The sequence below is a fragment of the Halichoeres trimaculatus genome, unplaced genomic scaffold (assembly GCF_033239565.1).
Source record: "Halichoeres trimaculatus isolate MK-OKI-2021-1 unplaced genomic scaffold, fHalTri1.1 fHalTri1_scaffold_17, whole genome shotgun sequence".
Taxonomy (NCBI): Eukaryota; Metazoa; Chordata; class Actinopteri; order Labriformes; family Labridae; genus Halichoeres; species Halichoeres trimaculatus.
Window position 1 is genome coordinate 25,971,901 of NW_027437195.1, and position 5,050 is coordinate 25,976,950.

At 38.6% G+C, this 5,050-nt stretch overlaps 1 protein-coding gene across 1 annotated transcript in view; it reads right to left on the reverse strand.

Annotated features, from left to right (window-relative positions):
• The window catches only part of hectd1 (HECT domain containing 1), a 33,257-nt gene extending 29,265 nt beyond the window's left edge, over positions 1-3,992 (reverse strand). Inside the window, exon 1 of the mRNA XM_074691291.1 lies at positions 3,763-3,992. The gene's annotated coding sequence lies outside the window, so the exon portion shown is untranslated. The remainder of the gene's footprint in view (positions 1-3,762) is intronic.
• Between the last annotated feature and the right edge of the window lie 1,058 nt (positions 3,993-5,050).

A 5,050-nucleotide genomic window follows, 5' to 3' on the forward strand; every position in this document is an offset into this window, starting at 1 on the left:
AAGAGTGATAGGAATATGCTAGGGATAGGTCGTGATTTTCAAAGCACTGAAGGTTCATTACTTTACTATAAATGGAATGTGTATCACAAATATAATCTTTTTACGAAATTACAATTTTTATTGCTTTGACCACTGCCTGGTTAACGCAGTACTCCTGCCAGACACTGGATGTAACCTCTTCCTGCAAAAGTTGTTTGCTTACCACATTACAGAGCATGTTTTAGTTCCACGGTATAAAAATGATGACAAAATTGAACACCAGCTGAAATCTATCGCTCCATCACTGATGCAGAGGGCAGCTACAGAGCAGGCAAAGAAGAACGGGGGATTATTCAAAGATCAGACGAAGAAGAAAACTTTTAACCACAGTTGGAGGACCTACGTGCGCTAAATAAGGCTCTAGTTCTCATTGTGTCATATAACGGCGCTACCTCCGCTGCAGAGCCACAGCTGGCTACGAGGCGCTCCCCGCTTCAGTGTATCAGTTTGTGCACATGGTGTGCCAGATATAAACAAATGCAGGTAGTCTGCCAGGACGAAGAGACACGATGAGAACTAGAGCCTTATTTAGCGGTGTTTTTGTGTGAAAGTAACGCGCTGAAAATTCTCTAAATAAAGCGTGAATGCAGACAGATATCAGATTTTTTCGGTGGGAGTCCGTTTATTTGTGTTTTTGGTCAAGTAAAATATGGCCCCGTCTGAGTGCAGAGGAAACCGGCAGAGGAGCAGGGAGGGGGTGTTTGGTGCGTGTGCCCTGGGCTTCTGCTGCACAAAAACACTGCTGTAGGGGTAATTTCTGCCCTAAACCTTGTGACAGGACCCAACTTGTTCCATCCCGGAGTATCACTTTAAAGATATGTACATGTAAAAATTGTAGCTGGTCTTAACTGGTTAACATACCTGCACCACAGATTCTAGAGACAATCGAATCAACAAAATTAAATGAAAGCAGCAATAAGAGTGCCTCACTTTTGGAGTGAAGAAGAACCAGAGCTTTATATTGGTAGAAAGTATCTTCGCCCATTGCTTTCTCATCCTATGTTGTGTCAGTCGACTGCAATATGTCCTGTCACCTTCTTCCCCCATTGCTGGAAATAAGCTAATAAATACTTGTGTCATACTGCTAAGCCACAACAAACCACAGTGGTCTCATTTTCCAGGATCTCTGTGGTTTGTTTATATGAAATAAACATCACAGGCACCTACACAAATAAGACGCAAGTCATCAGCAAACTCATAACCCATAACCCAGGATACTCAAGTCCATGTATGAACACTCAGATTTAAAGCTGTCCCAGATAATTTAATTTTAGACTTTGACAAAGTTCTCAAAAACCCTTTGTTTCAGTGTCACCTGATCTGAATCAACAGCCAGTTACGTTTCATATAAACAAAGCTCTTACACAGATGTTACATCAGATCAACCTCATGGGTCACGACTCATCACAAACCCTGGCTCTACTGTTATTCTGACAGATACTGGTGACCCATGGAGCAATCTTTAAAATAAATATTTGTTTATCACTAGAATTACTTCATGAATGACGTATATGATTAGGTATAAAGTCTGATTGACTGACAAACAGACTGATCAAGACAGCTTGGTGTATCTGTAGGTATTTAAATGTAAAGGGAATAAGTGACCAACTAATGACAAATTATGCAGAGTTAATTCAATCAATTTTGGTTTCAGTCTCTGGTTAGGAATGGGTAAACTTTCTTACGCCTCACTTTTACTATATGATACATTCATTTATATATCTATTAAGTTAAAATAGTGAGTGGAATGGTACAGGAAGGCAAAAAAAAGTGCAAACATTGTTAAGAGTCAAGACTAAGAAAATTTTGGGGGTTAATATTTGGTTTCCAGGTCAATATAGTCTTAAAACATCATGAAAGAAAATTCAGATAAAAATCCAGATCCTGATCCTGACGAAAAAAAAAAATCCTGACATATTTTCCATATCGCCCCCTATTTAGAAGCAGAGTTTGCTGATGCTTACGCAGTACTTAACTCTGCAGAAAACTGACCACTTTTCATCTGGTATCAAGAGACAATTGAGGGACAGAGGTCTGATTTCGTAAGTATGTAATGATGGCACAAGTCTGTTAGACAACACTGGATATCAATTTTAAATTTTTGTTTCTTTAGTCTCATATATGTGTGAGTTTTGTCATAACAATGTTCAGTTATGTTCTGGAAAACTCTGAGTCACCTCTGTGTTTAAATTTGTTGTACAAATAGAGCTACTTTCCCTCTTCTCTCTTTAGTCTACCTAAACTTGGGTTACTCTATTGGAAGGAGGAGTGTGATAAGATAGAAAGCTCCAGAAGAGCGAAAGGGGAGAGGGCGCAGAAAGAAAGTTTTATAAACTTGTTAAAGTTGTTCATAAATTGGAAAAAAAAATTAAAAGGTGAAAAGACAGCTTTAACCAAAGTGTTCAGATGGTTTTTCCATATCGCCCTGCCTGAACAAACCTTCTTTGTTTGCTAGTTCAAACTTACACAATGCCATGAACAGACCAGTTAGAAGTTAACTAGAGAAATGTCATGGTTTCTCCATATCTGACAAAGCTGGCTGTGTGACCCAATGTTTCCTCACCTGTCTGAGCATAAGGAGCCTAATTATTTCATCAGACACAAATCAACATAAGAGGATAGAGCAGAGACATGTTTCAGGCAACGCTAAGCCCTCCAGCTAGCCTTCCAGCCGGGCACCCAGGGCCTTATGGCAAACTTACATCGAGCTCCTGCCAGGGTCTGAGAATTAGCTGTTAGCTTTACTAACACACAGGGTTTGCTAAGTAATGATGGTTAGCAAATGCGAGGTTGTCAGGCCTTTAAAACACACTGTAACCCCCCCAAAAAACAGAAGTATGTAACCAGCAATCCAACTGTGTCAGACAAATTTCTCTCTCACTGTGTTACCCAACAATAAAGTTAACTACGAGTCCGTAAACCTGGCTTATTATTTTACTGTATGGAGTAAATATACCGTTTCTTAGGTCATACGGGTCTTTTGTGGTACATTTAGAGTCCAAATTAAGTTGTACACAGCATACAAAAGGTTATATAGGGTAGTGTATAATGCTATAGGGCAATGTATAGTGTCAATACATCGATTACAGTGCTTCTAACATACTGTAAGATTTGAATTCAAAGTCTACTTTGTTGTAAGTGTATTGTATCTTTGAAAAGTACAATTGACTGTATGGTAAATTTTTAATGTGGTACGTGGGGTCGTATAATGTATAGGGTTGGACAGAGTGTATATGGTGTATCATAGAATGTATTCAGGAGAGAAAATGTATTTTCAGATAAAGTACAGCTAATGGAGTGTTTAAAACTATATTTCTAGGCGTCGTATTTTGTGTCAATATGTTAAACTGTCCTATATTGTGCAAGTTCTATGGTGTATATGTTGCTAGCCGGCTAGCACCACGCTAGCAAGTCTAATCGCTACCGTTGGCTTTAATAACGTCAGCGTCCCTGGGTTTTTTGTGAAAACAAACGACTAAAATACTGACAGTAAATATTCACTAGTTTGTAACGAAAGCTCGAAGTAATATAAACGTATTCTTAAGTGTCGTGGTCACGACAATATGTTGTTTCTAGGACAGCTTTATCACTGGCCTCTTTCTCAACCCCCGAGCCGCGGGGCTCGAGTTCCGAGAGAGCCGAAAGGCCGCAACTCCTACGCTGACGACCGCCACGAGCAACAACGGCCCAGGCTCGCTTCTTACAACGATATCAGCTACTCACCGTTTATTCTCCCCGGCTCAGAGACGGTCAGCAGAGGTAGGATTTACGATCCTTTAGGTCCAACTGAAGGGCGAAGATCTGTTTTTGTTCGGGGGTTTAATCAAGACTTTCCCATTTCTTCAGAACGGGTCCAAAAAGGTCAGAGTGGACGGCGAGGCGATAAACAGAACAGACCGGACTGAAATGGAGAGCTGAGCCGACTGCTGGCGCTGCGTTCAGGAGCACAACCTGAGCTCAGAATTGCCGACGCTTGTTTAATATGGTACTTCTGTTGATGTTCACTTACCCTGATTTTGGAACCATTTCTTAAATGTATTTGACTGATTTGTGTCAGTGTAACTAGTTTTACAAAAAAGATAATAATGTTGAATAGATGTATTATTTTATATATTCTTCTACTAAATGTACACTCATCAGTCTTGGTTGTAAAAACCACAAACTGGAAATTATGGTAATTAGTTTTCAAAGGACAGTGACGTGTATGGTTGATTGAATAATTTATAAGTGTTATAACTTTATTTAAATGTAAGATGTTGAATGTTGTGTGTTTTCATTAACAATGGCTTTAACTTATAATCTGTAGAAGTCACAGAGATAAATTGTTGTTTTTTAAGTGTAAAAAAATATAGCATCTTATAATTTATTTTCATCAAAACTGTTAAAAAAATGGTTTAAAACATTTCACATGCCTGGAAATTATTTTGTTTACAAGCTTAATCATTTTAGCTGTTATTAAAATTATTCTTACGTGGTTAATTATCGAAGATAGGAATTGAATACATTTGGATCTCACTCTAAAGCAAGTTAACCTTCACGAAAAGTACTTAATCACGCTCGTTTTCGAGTATTCTGGATTTACGGTAGCACCTGAAGGCAACACCTGAAGGTAAGGCACCTGACGTCAGAGGGCGCTGCAGCATCTGTGTTTCTGTGAGGACGTAAAGTTTCAGAGGTGGTAGGAGCTGATTTTAACACTTAAACACAAAACTCGGTATTTTATCGAGTCAAATACCCAAACTTTTATGATATAACTTTTCTTTCTATCAGTAAAATAAAAGTAACTAAAGAGTATGAAAGTAAAAAAATACAAGTAGTATTCACTGTGATGGAGTTCCTCCGGGCTCAGAGCATGTTTTTTTTTAAATCATTTGGCTTTGTCCATTTTTTTCTTTTTTCTTACCTGAAAACTTAAGTCGGACTCAGGTAACTCTTCACCCGACCTCACATTATGAGTGAGTTTGTTCATAAACCAAAACAAATAAATAAAAGTTCCAACTGTGTGTGAAGA